This window comes from Prionailurus viverrinus, chromosome X (assembly GCF_022837055.1).
Source record: "Prionailurus viverrinus isolate Anna chromosome X, UM_Priviv_1.0, whole genome shotgun sequence".
In the NCBI taxonomy this organism is placed as follows: domain Eukaryota; kingdom Metazoa; phylum Chordata; class Mammalia; order Carnivora; family Felidae; genus Prionailurus; species Prionailurus viverrinus.
This window is the reverse complement of record NC_062579.1, coordinates 52,469,427-52,491,007: the sequence shown is the minus strand read 5'-3', so window position 1 is coordinate 52,491,007 and position 21,581 is coordinate 52,469,427.

The following is a 21,581-nucleotide window of genomic DNA, read 5'->3' as shown; positions in this document are numbered from 1 at the left end:
TGGCTGAAGTCGGACGCTTAACCGACTGCGCCACCCAGGCGCCCCTTAGCCTTTATTTTCATAATGCTGTTTTTTTTTTAAGTTCTTTTTTTTTTTTTTCATAATCTTTACATCTAGTGTGGAGCTCAAACTCACAACCCCAAGATCAAGATTTGCATACTCTTCTGACTGAACCAGCCAGGCACCCTTTCAATGCTGTTTTTTCACATTTTTTTTTTTTTAATTAAATTTTTTTTTTAATTTTTAATGTTTATTTTTGAGAGAGAGAGAAAGAGAGCATGAGTAGGAGAGGGCAGAGACAGAGGGGCAGAGAATCTGAAGTGGGCTCTATGCTGACAGCAGAGAGCCCACTGTGGAGCTCAAACTAATGAACCGTGAGATCATGACCTGAGCCAGAGTTGGATGCTTAAACGACTGAGCCACCCAGGTGCCTCTTCACATTTCTTATGGTCTTTTTATAAATGAAAGAATAGGTAATTGATATAGGTTCCTCTATTTCATGTATGTAGATCCACTTTCTCACTAGATTCCTCCTCTGGATAGGGGATTGGACTACATACATCAGTGTAACTGGTCAGGGCTTATGACAGCAGACTTCTCTTTAGACTTGGATTTGGAAGCTGCCTTTAGGCTGGGGTCCCTAAATTCCAGATTGAGAAGAATTTTTACTCTATTGGTAGAGCATACAACTCTTGATCATGAGGTTGTGTTTGAGCCCTATGTTGGGTGTAGAATTTACTTAAAAAATCAATAATTATTTTTTAACAAAAATAAGAGTTTTAAAACTTGCTCTGGGGCACCAATACCTATACTACCCTTCACTTTTCTCCAGGTTTCTACTCTGTTTCTACTGAGTTTCTTTTTCTTTCTCTCTTGCTTTCTTTTCTTTTTCTTCTCGTCCCTTTTCTTTTCTTTCTTTTTTAATTTTTTTTAATGTTTATTTATTTTTGAGAGAGAGAGGGAGAGAGAGACAGAGCATGAGCAGGGAAGGGGCAGAGAGAGAGAGATGGAGACACAGAATCTGAAGCAGGCTCCAGGCTCTGGGCTGTCAGCACAGAGCCGGGTGCAAGGCTTGAACTATCAGTGAGATCATGACCAGAGCCGAAGTCAGACACTCAACCAACTGAGCCACCTAGGTGCCCCTCTTTCCTTCCTTCCTTCCTTCCATCCTTCCTTCTTTCCTTCCTTCATTTCTTTCTTTCTTTCTCTTTTGTTAATTAGTAAAGATTGGGTTAACTATACTGAGTATGGCTATGATGGGTGGAGGGATCATAGGGAGCCAATGGGGGCATTTGATTCATAGACAGACTTTCAATTCACTCCCTAGCTTTCAGACTCCCTTATTTTGACCTTGAATACTTGCCAGCTCTGAAATGGGAGCCTTCCTGGGATTCTGCCAGATACATTGGCTTGTTCCATTCTGTTTCATCAGTTGACATATTTCCAATCTTCAGAAATTTGTTAAGCCCATTTTTTTCACTATTCAGGGCTTATTCCTTTATTACCATTTTAATGGGATGTCAAAATGGAGGGAGATAAGCACATATCTTTAGTTGGACATCTTCAATTAGAGCTCTCTTATCTTTATAATGGCTTCATGGCAAACCTTTGTGTGGATGTAATGTAGTTTATTAAATGCCCAGTGGGTCGACATTTGGGTTCTTTCCAGTTTTTCACTCTTCAAACAATCCTGCAGTGAATATCTTTTGTATGTACATCTTTGGGCACCTGTGCAAGTATTTCTATAGGATAAACTCATAGAAGTAAAATTGATATTGCCAAATTGCACTCTTAAAACATTGACCCACTCCATGCTCCAGTTAGCAGTGTATGAGTATCTCCTTCCCCACATCTTCACAACACTATCATTAATCATTTCCATCTTTGCCAATCATGTGAGCAGAAGTCTGCTCTCTCATTGTTTCAATTTGTATTTCTTAAATGAGTAAGGTTGAGCATTTTTTTCATATGTTATTTCTTCTGTGAATTGCCTGTTGGTATCCTTTGCTCATATTGTTTCTTTTTCCAATTGATTTGTAGGAGTTTTTTTTTATATTATGAATCACAATTCTGACTCTGGGTTTATGTCATTTATATGTTTGGAATAAGCAGAGTAAAACAAAAATTAAGGAAACTTTTTTACCACAGGATTTTTTTTAGTTTATTTATTTTTAAAGTTTATTTATTTATTTTGAGGAAGAGAGAAGATGCACATGCATACAGATGCGTGGGGGCAGGGGAAGAGAGAGGAGAGAGAGGATCCCAAGCAGGCTCCATGCTGTCAGCACAGAGCTGGATGTGGTGCTCAAACTCATGAACCATGAGATCATGACCTGAGCCGAAACCAAGGGTTGGATGCTTAACCAACTAAGCCACCCAGGCACCCCTTACCACAGGATTTTTAAAAGCCTTTAATGTGGTAATGTGCATTGTAAAGACATGAATTCAGTATACATTTCTGAAACTAATCTGGCCACAGAACTATTTTTTCCTGGAGTATCTTTAAGAACTAGTTTTAAGGGACCAGTTTGGGAACTGCTTTCTCATTTAGTAATTAAACTTAATTGAAAGTGAAGACTGTGTCTGTCTTATTCACCTTTGTATATCCAGCCTCCAGTACCTGGCATGTAGTAAACTTTAAATATTTGTTGAATAAATGAGTGAATATATCTGTTAATGGCCCATAAATGAGCTTTTTTTTTTGCATCTACTATATGGTGTAATGATAGGTACATTCAAGATGTACCCTTGTTGGGGCTTCTGCGTGGCTCAGTTGGTTAAACAGGTGACTCTTGATTTCAGCTCAGGTCATGATCTCACAGTTGTGAGATCTAGCCCCATCTGTCAGGGCATGGAGCTTGCTTAGGATTCTCTCTCTCCCTCTTCTTCTGCCCCTTCCCTGCTCTTTCTTTCTCTCTCAAAAGAAAAGTACCCTTGTTTCATTCATCACTAAGAAAGAACAAGACACTACCAATTAAATTATAATATAATTGGAATTTATATTTTATAATTATTTAGAGTGTTCTTTAAGACTTATTTTAGAAATGGGGGCGCCTGGGTGGCTCATTCGGTTGAGTGTCCGACTTCGGCTCAGGTCATGATTTCACAGCTTGTGAGTTCAAGTCCTGCTGTCAGGCTCTGTGCTGACAGCTCAGAGCCTGGAGCCTGCTTTGGATTCTGTGTCTCCCTCTCTCTCTGCCCCTAACCCACTCATATTTTGTCTCTGTCTCTCTCAAAAATAAATAAACATTAAAAAAACTTTTTAAAGACTTATTTTAGAAATGGATTTTTATCATATATCATTCTTGTGCATACATTACAAGAACACTGAAATGAAATAAATTGGTTAGGGAATTCCTAAAACATCTTCACATTTGGAATTTGACTCTTCTGAATTACTTTTTGGCTCAGGCAACATGTTCTGGATTTTCCACATAATGTTATTCTCCCTGTCATTAAGAACATTGGTGATGTAGTGTTTATGGGGGGAAAAGTGTTCTATTGTTGTACAGGGTTTTCTTCAAAGTTGCTGACAGCCATTCAGCATTTTTTTAAAGTAATCTCTATACCCAACGTGGGGCTCAAACTCACAACCCTGAAATCAAGAGTGGCATGGTCTCCCAACTGAACCAGCCAGGTGCCCCCATTCTGAAAATTTTGATGCTGGTGTTTTATCTTACCAGAATGTGTCAGACAATGACAGCTATATCACAACTGTTGCCTGGCCAACAGCAGTTGTGAGATCCCATTAATTAGAAGATGCACCTCCATTTCCAAAATTTTAAAAACATTAAGAAATGTGTATCTCTGAATTGATGAAATACGCTATTAGATATTATCACTGTGCCCTTCTTGAATTCTGCATTTCTCTTTAGCTCAGTGTATTTTTTCCTCTTTTCCCTCATAGCCCTGCTTTTCTTCCTCTTTTTTGTAATATTTATTTATTTTTGGGAGAGAGAGAGAGAGAGAGAGAGCGAGCAGGGAAGGGGAAGAGAAAGATGGAGACAGAATCTCAAGCAGGCTCCAGGCCCTGAGCTGTCAGCACAGAGCCCTACGCAGGGCTCAGAACTCACAAAGCAGGAGATCATGACCTGAACCAGTCGGATGTTCAAACAACTGAGCCACCCAGGCACCTCAGCCCTGCTTTTCAAAAGCATAGTCATATTTACTGTCTTCCTTTCCTCCCTTTTTGTTCCCTCCTTAATCCACTGCTTTCTAACCCCTATCATTTCAGCAGTGGGTTGTTTGCAGTCCTTATACAGATCCATTCACCAACCAGTGACTGTGTAGTTTATTTGGAATGATGAGGAGCAAGTCAGAGAATTTCAGAGCTAGAAGCCCTCCTAATTCTGCCCTCTTTCATATGGCAAACCATCAAATATTTGACTACTGTCTATGGCTCCCTTCTCACCTGCCCATTCTTCAATTCACTTTATATAAGTTTAAATAGCTCTAGCTTCTCCAGCAAGTCCTCATGTGACAGTGTTTCCAGAAAACTTACCATCTCAATTTCCTTGTCCCAAACTTACACTGCAGCTGGCAGTGGCCTTCCTGAGATGTGGAGCCCTGGGTGCAGTGCATGATGCTGCCAGTGAAGACATAGTGGAACCACAATGACCGTTACTAGGCAGCTTTTGCTCCCATTCCCCATAGATGCTGCTTTAAATCTCTCACCTCTCTTCTCAGGTTGCCTGCTCCATCCCCATTCCCTCTGTTTCTTTTTTTTAGCGTTTGTTTATTTTTGAGAGAACTCATGAGCCATGAGATCATGACCTGAGCTGAAGTCCCGAAAGACTAACCGACTGAGCCACCCAGGTGCCCCCTTTTTTTTTCTTTTTTAAAGTTTATTTTTGAGAGAGAGAGAGAGAGCACGAGCGTGAGCAGGGAAGGGGCAGAGAGAGAGAGAGAGAGAGAGAGAGAGACAGAACTCTAAGCAGGCTCCAGGCTGCGAGCTGTCAGCACAGAGCCCGACACAGGGCTCGAACTCAAAACCCTGAGATCATGACCTGGGCTGAAGTCAGCCACCTAACGAACTGAGCCACCCAGGCACCCCGTTGTTCCCTCTGTTTCTGAAGATGTTCTTGCCTTCCCTTCATAGAGAAAACTGAAGCTGAATACCAGCTCCTCTACTTCAAAATTTAGTTATATTTATGCTCAGCATTTCCTGTCTCCCTCCTTCTGTGAAAAGCTAATCGGCTGCCTGTGCTGAGTCCTATATCCTTCCATCTCCCCACAGGGTCCTGGCTAGGTCAAAGTTATTTTTTTTTTTCTTCTTTTTTTTTTAGAGCACAAGCAGGGGAGAGGGGCAGAGGGAGAGAGGGGGGTGGGTAGAGGGAGAGGAAGAGAAAGGCAATGAATCTTAAGTAGGTTCCATGCTCAGCATGGAGCCCAACACAGGGCTCCATCCCACAACCCTGGGATCATGACCAGAGCTGAAATCAAAGAGTCAGGACGCTCAACCTGACTGAGCTACCCAGGCCACTCCTTCTTTTTCTTATATCTTCAATCTTTCTATCCCCTCTACAGATTCTTGCCCTCAGCTAGTAAACAAGCTTTAGTATGTAGTCTTTTTTTTTAGCATATGTGTGAACGTCCCCCCCTCCTTTTTGAGAGACCTGTATGTTCCTCTCCACTTCACCCATTTCACCCAACCCCGCCAACCATCATGGTATATACTATCTTATGAGAAAAAAGTATACTTCATTAATCCTACATCCTAAATTTGCTTTCTTCCTTTTTTCATATATAAACTTCATTTAAAATTTTGTATTGTTTCCTTTTTGGTTCAAAATTCAAAAGTTATAAAAGGGGAGCACCTGGCTAGTTCAGTTGGTAGAACTTCTGACTCTTGATCACAGGGTTGTGAGTTCAAGCCCCACATTGAGCGTGGAGCCTACCTTAAAAAAAAAAAAGTTATAAAGGGCATACCAGGAAAAATTATGTTCCCATTCCTATCCCAGCTGGTAATCAGGGTTTTCAGTTTCTTGTTTATCCTTTTGCAGCTCATTCCTAATGCCCTAAAGCATCCATTGTATGAAATAAATGAAGTTACTACCCATGCTTCTAGAATGGTGTTAGTCTTTTGCAGTTCTTGAGAGAATTGAGAGAATAGTCACACAAATAATTTTCTATAGGGCTTTATTCTGTGAACCTTGGTTGAGAAAAGCTATAGAGATAAATTGTGCATATATAAGCAATTGTGGATATATATGTAATTTTTCTTCTTTTAAAGAGAACTGGTACAATCTTACATGCTGCATCTGTATTCACTTAATGTGCATTGGACATCTATCTTCTCTTTTTTTTCTATCTATAATCTATTAGATTCAGATAGGTAACTATATTTACATGTATCTCCAAACCTAAAGAGATCCCTCATTTATTTTTTTTTAATTTTTTAACATGTTTATTTAGTTTTAAGAAAGAGAGACAGAGCATGAGCAGGGGAGGGGCAGACAGAGGGAGACACAGGATCCGAAGCAGGCTCCAAGCTCTGAGCTGTCATCACAGAGTCCGACGAAGAGCTCGAACTCAAGAACCCTGAGATCATGACCTGCCGAAGTCAGACGCCTAACCGACTGAGGCACCCAAGCGCCCCAAGAGCTCCCTCATTTAAAAAACTCACCTCTGTCTTGTTATGCCCAGAATTCGTGATCCCCAAAGACCACCAGGGAGCTGAGTCCGATGCAAAAGCAAAGAGCCTTTATTCGAGCTAGCTCGAGCTCAATCCCCTACCTGCACCGACGCAGCAGTGAGATGCCAGGGAGAGAGAGCGAGTTTCAAAAGCACAAAGGTTTTATTGGGGTCTGGGGCAGTTGGTGAGGTAACGGCTGTGGCCTCAGCTGATTGGCTGGGGAAGGGTCGGAGTCCTGTTACGCAGGTCGCCGGGAGTGTTTAGATCGGGAAGTTTGAACCTGTGAGCGAGACGTTACTCAAGGGGAGGAGGCGTGGTCAAGGTGAAGGACACAGAACAAGATGGAGTCCGCCGGGGTAGGCCCACCCTTTCATGTCTTTTCTATTTTTATTTATTTATTTACTTATATGTTTGTTTGTTTAATAGTTTTTAAGTTTATTTACCTTTTATTTTATTAGTTTTTATGTTTATTTATTTTTGAGAGAGAGGGAAATAGAGTATGAGCTGCAGAGGAACAGAGAGAGAGAGACACACAGAATCCGAAGTAGACTGCAGGCTCTGAGCTGTTGTAGCAGGGTTTTCGCACAGTCGTGACACTGAGGCTTTTCTTTCCAGGAAGCAACTTTATTCCTACCGGCACAGTTCAGTTGGGTTCCTACCCAAAGAACTGAGCCCCGAATGCCACATGGCTTAGTTTTGTATATATTTTTTACTTCTTTGTCTCCCATATATAGTAACACACAAACATGCAGTCTGATTAAGTGGGCTCATGTTACAAGGTCGTGAGGGATGTTGTCAAGTACTGAATAGCAAGGTTGCCTTGAGTTGTTTTTTTTTTTACCTTAGGGAGAGGACCCTACCACACTGTCAGCAGAGGGCCCAACACGGGGCTCGAACTCAGAGACTGCAAGATCATGACCTGAGCCATAGTCAGATGCTCAACTGGCTAAGCCATCCAAGCGCCCCTAAGTTTATTTATCTTGAGAGAGGGAGAGAGCACTGCTGGGGTAGATAGAGGGAAAGAGAGAGAGAGAGAGAGAGAGAGAGAGAATTGTGAGCAGGCTTTTTGCTGTCAGTGCAGAGCCTGAAATGGGGCTCCAACCTCCAAACCATGAGACCATGACCTAAACCAAAATCCAGAGTCAGACACTTAACTGACAGAGCCACCCAGGTGCCCTTGTCTTTTCTTTTTTTAAAGTTTATTTATTTATTTGGACAGAGAGAGAGAGAAAGAGTGCATGAGCAAGGGAGGGACAGAAAGAGAGAGACAATATACCAAACAGGCTCTTTCCTGTCAGCTTGGAGCCTGACATGGGGCTCTATCCCATGAACCGTGAGATCATGACCTGAGCCGAAATCAAGAGTCAGATGCCTAACTGACAGAGCCACCAGACACCCCTAGTATCTTTTTGATCATTGCCATCCTTAGTGGGTATGAAGTGGTATCTTACCGTGGTTTTGATTTGCATTTTCCTGATGGCTAGTGACCTCGAGCATCTTTTCATGTTTTGTCCATTTGCATATCTTCACTAGAGAAATGTTTATTCAGATTCTGTGCCCATTTTTAAACTGAGTTATCTTGGGACGCCTGGGTGGCTCAGTCAGTTAGGCGTCTGACTTTGGCTCAGGTCGTGATCTTGCAATTTGTGAGTTTTAACCCCCGCATTGGGCTTTCTGCTGTCAATTTAGAGCCTGCTTGGAATTCTCTGTCTCCCTCTTTCTCGGTCCCTACCCAGCTTGCACGCACATGCACTCTCATCCTCTCTCTCTCTCTTTCAAAAATAAATAAACATTAAAAAATTAAAAATACATAAATAAATTGGGTTATCTTATTTTTTTATTGTGGCAAAACATATATAACATAAAGTACCATTTTAACCATTTATAACTGTACATTTCTGTGGCATTAAGTATATTCATATTGTTATGCAACCATCACCACCATCCATTTACAGAACTTCTTCATCTTCCCCAACTGAAACTATACCAATTAAATACTAACTCTCTCTTCTCTCTCCCCAGTCTCTAGCAACCACCATTCAGTGTTCTGCCTCTATGCATTTGACTATTCTAGAAACCTCATGTAAGTGGGATCTTATAATATTTGTCCTTTTGTGACTAACTTATTTTCCTTAGCATAATAACTTGAAGACTCATCTAGGTTGTAGCATATGTCAACGTAACCTTCCTTTTTAAGGCTGAATAATAGGGTACTTGGCAATCAAAAGAATGAAATCTTATCATTTGCAACAACATGGATAGAACTAGAGTGTACTATGCCAAGCAAAATAAGTCAGAGAAAGATAAATATCATATGATTTAACCCATATGTGGAATTTAAGAAACAAAACAGATAGGGGAAGGGAAGGAAAAATAAGATAAAAAGAAAGAGTGAGGCAAACCATAAGAGACTCTTAAATACAGAGAACAAACTGAGGGTTGCTGGAGGGGTGTTGGGTGGGGGGATGGGCTACATGGGTGATGGGCATTAACGAAGGCACTTGTGGGGTGTCTGGGTGGGTCAGTCGGTTAAGCATCCAACTTTGGCTCAGATCATGATCTCATGGTTTGTGAGTTCAAGCTCTGCGTTGGGCTCTGTGCTGACAGCTCAGAGCATGGAGCCTGTTTCGGATTCTGGGTCTCCCTCTCTCTGCCCCTCCCCCACTCACACTCTGTCTCTATCTCGAACAAAAATAAACATTAAAAAAATAATAAAATAATTTTTTAAAAAGGAGGACACTTATTGAGATGAGCACTGGGTGTTATATGTAAGTGATGAATCACTAAATTCTCCTGAAACCATTATTACACTACATATTAACTAACTTGGATTAAATAAAATTTTTTAAAAGGCTGAATAATAGGGGTGCCTGGGTGGCTCAGTTGGTTAGGCATCCAACTCTGATCTGGCTCAGGTCATGATCTTGGGGTTTGTGAGACTGAGCCCTGCATTGGGATCTGCGCTGACAGCATGGAGCCTGCTTGGGATTCTCTCTCTCTCTCTCTCTCTCTCTCTCTTTTCTCCCCCCAACCCCTCCCCCACTTGCACTCATGTGTTCTCTCTCTCTCAAAATAAATAAATAAACTGAAAAAAAGGCCGAATAATATTCCATTGTACGTATATACCACATTTTGTTTATTCATTCGTTTTTAATTTTTTTTTAATGTTTATTTTTGAGAGAGACAGCATGCAAGCGGGGGAGGGGCAGAGAGAGAGAGGGAGACAAAGAATCCGAAGTAGGCTCTGAGCTCTGAGCTGTTAGCACAGAGCCCGATGCGGGGCTTGAACTCAAGAACTGTGAAATCATAACCTGAGCCAAAGTCGGGCGCTTAACTGAGTGAGCCACCCAGGTGCCCCTCTCCATTCATTTGTGTATTTGTTGTTTTTTTTTAAATTTTTTTAAACATTTATTCATTGTTGAGTGTGAGCAAGGGAGGGGCAGAGAGAAAGGGAGACACAGAACCTGAAGCAGGCTCCAGGCTTTGAGCTGTCAGCACAGAGCCCATGCAGGGCTCAAACCCACGAACCTGTGAGATCATGACCTGAGCCAAAATCGGACGCTTAACCAACTGAGCCACCCAGGTGCCCCTGTTTTTGTTTTTGTTTATAATAGTCATCCTAGTGGATATGAAGGTGTTATCTTGTTATTAGATTGTAAGAATTCTTTTTTTTAAGTTTATTTATTTTGAGAGAAAGAAAGAACCAGAAAGGGAGGGGCAGGGAGAGAGGGAGACAGAGGATCTGAAGCAGGCGCCCTGTCCTGACAGCAGACAACATAATTTGGGGCTCGAACTCACAAACCATATATTCATGACCTGAGTTGAATCGCATGCTTAACTAACTGACTGAGCCACCCAGATGCCCAGAAAGAATTCTTTATATATTCTAGATACAAGCCTTTTATCAGATAAATGATTTGCAAATATTTTCTCCTGTTCCATAGGTTGTCTTTTCACTTTCTCAATGGTATCATTTGAGGAACAAAAGTTAATTTTGATGAAAATTGATTCATCTATTTTTAATTCTTTTGCTAGTGTTTTGTTGTCATATCTAGGGCTCCATTGCCAAATCCAAGGTCAGGAAAATTTATACCTGTTTTCTTATAAGAATTGCATATTTTCTTTATTTTTTAATGTTTTTTAAACATTCAATGTAGGGCTTGAACTCATAACCCCAAGATCAAGAGTTGCATGTTGTACTGACTGGGCAAGCCAGGCACCCTAAGAATTTTATATTTTTCAGCTCTTTGATCAATTTTGAGTTAATTTTTTTAAGTAGGCTCCATGTCCAATGTGGGGCTTGAACTCACGACCCCAAGATAAGAGTGGAATGCTCCACCTACTGAGCCAGCATGATGCCCCAATTTTGAGTTAATTTCTTAAAAATTAAAAAAAAATGTTTTTAAAAAATTGTTAATGCTTATTTGTTTTTCAGAGAGAGAGCATGAGTGGGGGAGGGTCAGAGAGAGAGGAAGACACAGAATCCAAAGCAGGCCCCAAGCTCTGAGCTATCGGCAGAGCCTGACACGGGGCTTGAACCCCCAGACCGTGAGATCATGACCTGAGCCGAAGTCGGACACTTAACCGACTGAACCACCCAGGCGCCCCTTTGGTCTTCTTTTTCAAGATTGTTTTGACTATTCTAGGTCCCTTGAACCTCCATACGAATTTTAGAATCAGCTTGTCAGTTTCTGCAAAGAAAACAGCTAGAATTTTAAGGGTTGCCTTATGTCTACAGATCCATTTGGAGAATATTGCCATCCTAATAATACCAAGGCTTCTGAATCAAAAACATGGGATAGCTTTCCATTTTTTAAAGTCTTTAATTTCTTTCAACAATATTTTTAAAAAGATTTCTAATGTCTTATTTTATTTTTGAGAGAGAGACAGAGTACATGCAGGGGAGGGGCAGAGAGAGAGGGAGACACAGAATCTGAAGCAGGCTCCGAGCTGTCAGCATGGAGCCTGATGTGGGTCTCAAACTCATGAACCGGGAGATCATGACCTGAGCTGAAGTCGGAAGCTTAACTGGCTGAGCCACCCAGGTGCCCCTGCTCTTCTTTTGATAAACCTAGTACTAAATATTTTTTTGATGTGTTTATAAATAGAATTTTTAAATTTCATTTTTGAGGACGCTTGGGTGGCTCAGTCAGTTAAGCGTTCAACATCAGTTCCAATCATGATCCCATGGTTTGTGGGTTCAAGCCCCACATCAGATCCTCTTCAGATCCTCTGTTCCCCCTATCTATGCCCCTCCCCCGTCAAAAATAAATAGACATTAAAAAAATAAATTTCATTTTTGGTTTATTGTTTCTGTATAGAAATACAATTGATTTTGGTATATTGATTTTGTACCCTGCAACTTAGCTTATTAGTTATTAGAACTTACCTATTCTGTTGGTTTTTAAAGTTAATATATTTTGAGAGAGAGAGAGAGCACAAGCAGGGGAGGGGCAGAGGGAGAGAGAGAGAATCCCAAGTAGGCTCCACACTGTCAGTGCAGAGCCCCACGCAGGGCTCGAACTCACAAACTGAGAGATCGTGACCTGAGCCGAAACCAAGAGTTGGATACTTAACCGACTGAGCCACCCTAGTGCCCCTACTTCTTCTTGTCCAATACAGATGCATCTTATTTGTTTCTCTTGCCTAATTGTTCTACCTCAAGCTTCCAATGTTGCATAGGAGTGGTAAGAGTAGACATCCTTGTCTTGTTTCTAATTATAGGTGCAAAGTATTCAGTTTTTCATGATTAAGTATGATGTAATTGTGGATTTTTTATAGTTCTTAAGGACTGCCTCTCCTCCTATGCTGAATCTCTGAACCTCTACTCTGGAGATCTGGACAGGGACAGTAAGTAGCCTCTTGGAGTAATGCCTCTGTTTTATGACCAGGGCACTGGAAAGGACTGGTAGCTGGCCTCTGGTCTTCTTGGCTTGCCAGTGTGAAACCTCTGCCCTACATACTAGCTGGGATGGCCTTCAAGGCTTCAGTATTTTTGCCTTACTGGTACCTGGGAAGAGCCTCCAATCTATGATTGGGATCTGGGTGGAGGAAGGGAGCCCCCCCCCCCCCCATCTCATGGCCTCAATTGCTGGGAATTTGGCCTCGGCCACTTGATCTAGGAATGGTTGAGAAATATTGGAGGCCTGCCCCTCCTGGGAAGATACCATAATCCTTGACTGGAACCTGAGAGGAGAGGACATCCTGTTTTTTTGACCACATCTGCCCAGAGTGGATCATGTTGAACTAAGGTCAGGGAGGAGGTTGTGGGTCATTGCTCAAGTGTCACAGACTCTTACTCTTCTTAATAAGATTTTGATTTTCTTGAATAATTTTTTTTTCATTTGCTCTATGCCCTTAGGACAATTTCCAGAGAGTTTAAATGGTTGTTTGCATGTTTAGAGAAATAATTTTTACCACTTATGGGTGTTTCATTTGGGAGCGGGTATGCAGAATTTCCCACATTGCCATTTGGAAGTGGAATCTCCTCCATTTTAAAAATAACTACAGTTGGGGCACCTGGGTGGCTCGGTCGGTTGAGCATCCAACTCTTGAATTTGGCTCAGGTCATGATCTCACAGTTCATGGAATGGAGCCCAGTGTTGGGCTTAGCTCTGACACCATAGGGCCTGCTTGGAATTCTTTCTCTCCTCTCTCTCTCTGCCCCTCCCCTAGGCTTGTGTGTGTTCTCTCTCAAAATAAATAAACATTATAAAAAATACCTACAGCTGACCCTTAAACAACATGGGTTTGAACTGCGTGGGTCTACTTATATGTGGATTTGGGGGGATACAGTACAGTAATGTAAATGTATTTTCTCTTCTTATGATTTTCCTTTTTTTAAATTTATTTTTGCCAGAGAGATAGAGTGTGAGCAGGGCAGGGGTAGAGAGAGAGGGAGACACAGAATCCGAAGCAGGCTCCAGGCTCTGAGCTGTCAGCACAGAGCCCAACACAGAGCTCGAACTCATGAACCGCGAGATCATGACCCAAGCCGAAGTTGGACATTTAACCGACTGTGCCACCGAGGTGCCTCTTCCTTATGATTTTCTTAACATTTTCTTTTCTCTAGCTTACTTTATTGTTAGAATACAGTATATAACACATATAGCATGTGTTAATTGACTATTTGTGTTATCCATAAGGCTTCCAGCCAACAGTAGGCTTTTAGTTAAGTTTTGGGGGAGTCAAAAGTTATATGCAGATTAAAAAAATTTTTTTAATGTTTATTTTTGAGACAGAGAGACAGTGCAAGTGGGGGAGGGGCAGAGAGAAGAGGACACATAATCTGAAGCAAGCTCCAGGCTCTGAGATGTCAGCACAGAGCCTGATATGGGGCTCAAACTCGAGAACCACCAGATCACGACCTGAGCCAAAGTCAGATACTCAACCAACTGAGCCACCCAGACACCCTTAAGATTTTTGTAAGTCAACTCTATTCCCAAAATTGGGCTCGAACTCATGGCCCCGAGAACCCATGACCCCAAGATCAAGAGTCACATGCTATACTGACTGAGCCAGTCAGGTACCCCTATATGCAGATTTTTGTGCAGGGGTTGGTGGCCCAAGATTATACAATGGTTGGCTAGCTAAAATCAAACATGGAGATTTGTGGTGGGCTGCAGTTATGCAGTTAGGCTTGGGAGGGACCTGGGTCTCTTGGAATGCCAGAGGCCTGCTTAACTGCCCTGACTGAAGAATGCCCCAAGGTGGGCCCTCCCAGGTGTTTCTTGCAGTCCTTGGGGAACTCAGCTATCTACACATAATATACAAAGTTTAGCAAAACAATAGGACCCATAGACCCTTGCTGTGTATCTCTGATTTGATTAGTCTCTTGTGAATGTGCACCTTTAAGTCCTGCTCCCTTTGTTTTTGCATGCCTGAAATGTTATACGCCCTGTGTACACAGCAAGGCAACTGAGATTTGTGATTGGCCTGACACTGCAAGAAAGGAGAATATGAGTGAAGTGAACCGGGTCTTCCGCCACGAGTGTTGACCCCATGCCTTCTCCTCTCTTTCTTAGCAAAGTGTGGAGTAATCTTTCATCCATTGGCACGGAGTTTGCTGGCCATTCCCGGCACCTTGAAAGGACCATACTTTATGTAACCAGTCCCATAGGGATTAATATTTAGATTTTTAAAAATACTTTACCATTGGGGCATCTGTCTGGCTCAGTCAGAAGAGCATGCTACTCTTGGTCTTGGGGTCATGAGTTTGAGCCCCACATTGGGCGTAGAGATCATTTTAATTAATTAATTAATTAATCAATCAATCAAAATACTTTACCATTAAAAATCATGTGTAATTAATAACCCCTGTGTATGCTAGTGTAGCTGTAATACAGATTTCAATTTCTGGGTCAAATAATATGAATAAAAATAGCTTTGATAGATGCTGCCATATTGCCCTCTGAGAGGGCTTCCACCAGGAACATAAGGGACTATCTATTTCTTTATACTCTGACCACCATAGTGTGTTATCAAAATTTGGGGTCTCCACTAGCCATATTATGTGACAAATGATTTAATTTTTTTTAATTTTTAAAAATTAAATTTATGTATTTATTTATTTAGAGAGAGAGAGTGAGTAGGGGAGGGCAGAGAGAGAGACACACAGAATCTGAAGCAAGCTGAAGGCTCCAAGCTGTCAGAACAGAGCCTGACAAGGGGCTCAAACTCATGAACTGCAATTAAGAGTTGCAGGCTTAACCGACTGAGCCACCCAGGCACCCCTCTTTTATTTTTATACTGTAAGGGTTAAATTGTAGTGTAGGGCTAACCTGTAGCCTTAAGACATAACAGCTTTGTTTTAACACTATAGGTTAAGAGATAACAGCCTTATCCTATCAATCCAAGGATGGATTAGTGTTTGGATTGGGGCAAGGGCCTGTTTGAACTGTTTCTACCTAGGAACTATTCCTTTGTTCTGTTCCCAGGTGATAAGACGATGTGGTCAGCTATAAAAACTCTGTACCCCGACTCTGGTCAAGAGTGTCGATCCCTATCCATCGGTTTGCCTTGCCTCTCATTGCAATAAACTTTGTTGTGACTGTCACTGGTGCCTGTAGCATTCTGTTTCAGGAGTCGTGTGGATGCAACAATATGGTCAAAGTCATCAATCTTTTATTATATGATTTCTAGGTTCAAGTCATACCAAGAAAGGCATCACCCCTCCCTGCTCTGAGATAAGAAAAAAATTTTTCCCATGATTCCTCCTAGTACTGTTATGCGAAACAGGGTGCTGTCGAAAAAAAACACCAGACACCGAATAGAAGCGAGGCAAGATTTTATTCACCGCTGTGCCAAACCTGATCTCCTGATCTTAAGGAGAAAAGTGCGGAGAATGGCCCCGAACAAAGGTAGCAGTGAGCTTATATGGATTTTAGCAAGTCAGAATACGTCATTATTTAGTTAACCAGTTACAATTTACAACATTTCATGGTAGCCAATTATATTGTGACATACAGACGTTAGTTTTGGCGGGAACCTATCAATTTAAAGTTCTTTGTCCTAAGAGGGTTTAAAATGACTAATCATAGTTAGACACCTAAGATACCCTGGGGCAGTGAGTTCGTGACTTTTTACATGTTGGTCTTTGCCTAGGCCAGATCTTGGTAGAAGGGATGGGGGAGCGTTTTGCAACTTAAGTTATCCATTTAGCAAGCAGGCGAAGTTACAGAAGCCAGATAGGGCAGTTAGTAATTTCCGATAACCCTAATAGGGAACTACATAAACTTTTATCTTAATTATTCATGAGAGGTGAGTTTAAGCTGAACTTATATACAATCAGCTTTCTGATATCTTATAAGTTGACCTATTACATTATGGTTTCATTTTTATATTAAAATTGTTTTCATCCAAACGTAATCTATTTTGCTGTATTTTGGTGTAAGTAGTATCTATGTATCCAACTTACTTATTTCTAGATAGCTACCTATTTGTCCTCAAGTATAGGGATGAAGTTCCTTGCCCATTGCAATCATCTGTAAATGTTGTTTGAGTGAACAATATGGATACTTTACTTTTTTTTTTTTTATCATATTTAGAGCCTGCTTTACTATGATGGACATACCCTAAAATGACCCCCAATTCTTCACCCACTGTATAATCCTTTTCTCTTGAATGCAGGTAGAATCTGTGACTTGCATCTAATCCATAGAGTATGGAAAAGGTGGGGGCACCTGGGTGACTCAATTAGTTGTCTGCTTCTTGATTTCAGCACAGGTCATGATCCCAGGGTCGTGGGATTGAGCCCCGCATTGGGCTCTGCACTGAGCATGGAGCCTGCTTAAGATTCTCTTTCTCTCTTTCTGCCCCCTCTCCCACTGTTTTTCTCTCTCTCTCTCTGAAAATAAAATGAATCTTAAAAAAAAGAATATGGCAAAAGTGATGATTTTTCATTCTCATGATTACTTTAGGTTACATAAGAGCTGGAGAAACAGAGCTGGAGAAACTCTCCTGTTAGCCTTGAAGAAGCAAACTGCTGTACAATAAACTGTCTATGGAGAGGGCCATGTGAAGGGAACTGCTGGTGGCCTCTAGGAGCTGAGAATCTCAGTCTTAACAACTATAAGAAACTGAATTCTGCCAACAACTATGTGAGCTTGGAAGAGCATCCCAAGCTCCAGATGAGACCCCCGGCCCCGGCCTATACAGATGGTCCCCGATTTATGATGGTTTGACTTACGATTTTTTGATTTTACAATGATGTGAAAGAGATACACATTCTGTAGAAACCATATTTTGAATTTTGATCTTTTTCCAGGCTGGTGATACCCTAGCATCTCATGATGCTGGGCAGCAGCCGCGAGCCACGCTCCCAGTCAGCTATACAATCACAAGAGTAAACAACCAATATACTTAGAACCATTCTGTAGCCATGAAAACATTCTGTTTTTCACTTTTAGTACACTATTCAATAAATTACATGAGTTATTCAGCACCTTGTAAAATAGGCGCTGTGTTGGATGATTTTGCCCAACTATAAGCTAATGTAAATGTCCTGAGCATGTTTAAGGTAGGCTAGGATACAGATCTTCCTTGACTTAGAAGGAGGTTATGTCATAAGTTGACATATTATCATAAGTTGAAAATATTGTAAGTCTGAGCTATGTAGGTTAGGTGTATTAAATTCATTCTCGACTTAACAATATTTTCAACTTATGATAAGTTTATTGTGCTATAACCCTCTTCTAAGTCAAGGAAGGTCTGTATCTTGATTTCAGCTTAGTGGGATTCTAAGCAAAAGGACCTAGCTAATCTGTGATGGGATTCCTGACCCACAGGAAGTATGAGGTAATAAATGGGATCCTTTTAAGTAGCTAAATTTGTGGTAATTTTTTACACAGGAATAGAAAACTAATACATTTAAATTGTTGACCCATTTAGAGCTTGTCATAAATGAATACCTACTGGTTTTCTTAATATCATTTTAAGTCAGTGCACTCCATTTAACCCCTTTGAGGTTAACTATTCATTTATTTTTAATTTTTTTTTAACGTTTATTTCTTTTTGAGAGACAGAGAGAGAGAGCATTAGCGGGGTAGGGGCACAGAGAGAGGGAGACACAGAATCTGAAGCAGGCTCCAGGCTCTGGGCTCCAGGCTCTGAGCTGATAGCACAGATCCTGTTGTGGGGGCCCCAACCCATGAACTGTGAGATCATGACCTGAGCCGAAGTCAGATGCCCAACTGACTGAACCACCCAGGTGCCCCAAGGTTAACTGTTTATTTATTTTTGTTGTTTATTTATTTTTGGGGGGAGGGGCATAGAGAGAAGGGGACAGAGAATTCGAAGTGGGCCCCACACTGACAGCAGAGAGCCCGATGTGGGGCTCGAACCCATGAACTGTGAAATCATGACCTGAGCAGAAGTCAGATGCTTAACCGACTGAGCCACCCAGGCGCCCCTGAGATTAAGTTTTTAAACTGAATACATGAGGGGCACCTGGGTGGCTCAGTCGGTTAAGCGTCTGACTCTTGATTTCAGCTCAGGTCATGGTCTCAGGTTCATGGGTTTAAGCCCTGCATTGGTGCACAGCCTGCTTGGGATTCTCTCTTTCTTCCTCTCTCTCTGCTCCTCCCCTGGCTCATGCTCTCTCTCTCTCTCTCTCTCTCTCTCAAAATAAATAAATAAACAATATATGATTTTTAAAAATATTTATTACCATTAAATCCCATCTTCTTGATTTAGAATCAGTATTCTAGCATGTAGATTATTTGGTAGGTTTCATCTCCTCTGTGAGTTCTCCCTGGATGGCTTTTCTCTGCCCTTTTCCCTGAATACACTGTGGATTATTCTTTCTTTTGAGATCTAATAGCCCTTATTATAGTGCATTGGAAATATCTGCTCGCATGCTCATCCTCCCCACTAGACTGTGAAGTCTTTGAAGACCTTGACTTTTCACATCTTAGTCCAGGGCCTGACATGTAATAGAAACTCAATAATTATCTTTGTTGAATGAATAAAATGTAAGACAAGGTAATCAGCAACAAGAAATTCTTCAGAGGACTTAAGCATAAGATATCTAAGTAACATATGATTTGAGGTCTCCATGAAAAAAAATTCAAGCCCCCTCTGAGGTACGTTCTGATCTTATTTTCTTTTCTAGAAATTATTCATTCATTCATTCATTAATTTAATTGCAGAATAATTGACATACAAAGTTTGAGGTGTACAACATAGTGATTCAATATTTATACATGTTATGAAATGGCCACCACAATAAATCTAGTTATCATCTCTCACCCCCTGCCCTCTGGCAACCATTAGTTTGTTCTTCCATATTTTCTCACTTAAGGATAGAGTTATGATCATAGGCCTCCCTATGTCCTTTGCAGCTTATGGGGCCCCTTCCCTGACCTAGCTGTACTTGACAGGTACATATAGTTCAAGACTATGCTTCTGTACCCAATTGCAATGTGTCAGTTTTCTCCCACACCACCAAGCAATTCTGAGACCCCACTGGGGGTCCTACAATTCCACACAATTCTGACATTATCTACTTGGAGATAGCATTAGATCCCATAGGCTCAGTCCTACAAGACTGTACTCCCCACAACTTCGGAAACCAATTCCAAGTCCAAATTGTCACCTGTGTTTCTGACCTACCAGCTATAGATTGGAGGTTCCAATGACCCCCTCCTTGGGTTTGACTGATTTGCTAGAGTGGCCCACAGAACTCAAAAAAATATTTTGCTTACCAGATACCAGTTTATTACAAAAGGATATAAGTTAGGAATAATCAGATGGAAAAGTTGCATAGGGCAAAGTACAGGGAAAAGGCTTGGAGCTTCCAAGGGTATCTAGGGTATCAGTCTCTCCAAATCTCCACATGTTCACCAGCCCTGATGGTCTCTGAACCCTGTCCTTTTAGGCTTTTATGGAGGCTTCATATCATAGAATGATTGATTAAATCACTGGCTATTGGTGATTGATTCATCCTCCATCACTTTCCACTCCCCTGAGACCAGGGGATGGAAAAAAGTTCCAACCCTGTAATCACGTGGTTGGTTTTCATGGTAACCAGCTCTCAACCTGAGGTGTGGTCCAAAAGCCACTAATTAACATAACAAAAGACACCTTGATCATTCTAATCACTTAGGAAATTCCAAGGGTTTTAAGAGCTCATTGTCAGAGGGGTGAAGACCAAGCATATATATTTATTTTAAATTATGGTATCACAAAGACTTTCTCGTGGCAGAAACTAATGGAGCCTGAATACCTGAGTCACAGTGGGATAGGTTAAATATACTACACTGTCTATGGAATTGTTGCCACCTTCTCCTCTAACTCAAATTTATACCCATGTTTATTTCCTACTTTGGGGTAGTGCATTCCCACGAGTGGGGAGCAGACTTAAGAAATGTCACCCTCTGAGCAAAGCGTAGTACTTATGAGACAAGGACATTCTACAAATTTTTATCAAGGGAACCTGAATATCTTCTCCCCTCTAAGGAAGAGCCCAGAGAAATTCTCAGATCTAATGGAGGGCTAATCCTCACAATGGGAATGTGGAATATAACTGATATAGAATGAATTCACTTCATCGTATTATAGTCAGTTTGAAGTTACCAGAAAGTTGTGTTCTTTGAGAATAGGAATAATGGAGCCCAAAGTGAGAATTTGTGACTGTATCACTACGCTTGACCTTGAGAACAGACATAAATTTCTGCAGAGTGCAGTAGAAGAATTAATCCAATTATAATTTTCTTAAAGTAAGCCCCATGCCCAAGGTGGGGCTTGAACTTGGGACCCTGAGACCGAGAGTCTGATTAGCCACCCAGGTGCTCCTCAACTATTCATGTTTAATGAAAAATAAGTCAAAGAGGGGGCACCTGGCTGGCTCAGTCGGGTAGAGTGTGTGACACTTGATCTTGGGGTCGTGAGTTCAAGTCCCACATTGGGTGTAGAGCTTACTTAAAAAAATTTATATATATATATATATATATATATGAATATCCAATTTCTTATTCATTGAAACATTATTTATAATAGTGAAAATGTGAAAACAGCATAAATTTACCTTAATGGTTATTTTAGGATACTTTATTTTTTTAAGTTTATTTATTTTGGGAGAGAGAGAGCAGAAGAGAGGCAGAGAGAAAGGGAGAGAAAATTGCAAGCAGGTTCCGTGCTTTCACTGCAGAGCGCAATGCAGGACTTGATCTCACTGTGGGGCTCCTTCTCAAGAACTCTCAGATCCTGACCCAAGTGGAAATCAAGAGTCAGATGCTTAACCCACTGAGCAACCCAGGTGCCCCTTAGGATACTTTAAAAGGATATTACAGTAGATTTTGTAGACTATTCAATGGCAAGTTTAATAGTTTACTAGAACTGCCACAATAAAATAACACAGACCGGGTGACTTAAAGAATAGAAATTTAGTTTTTCATAGTCCTGGAGTCTAGAGGTCCCAAATCAAGATGGCAATTTGGTTTCCTCTGAG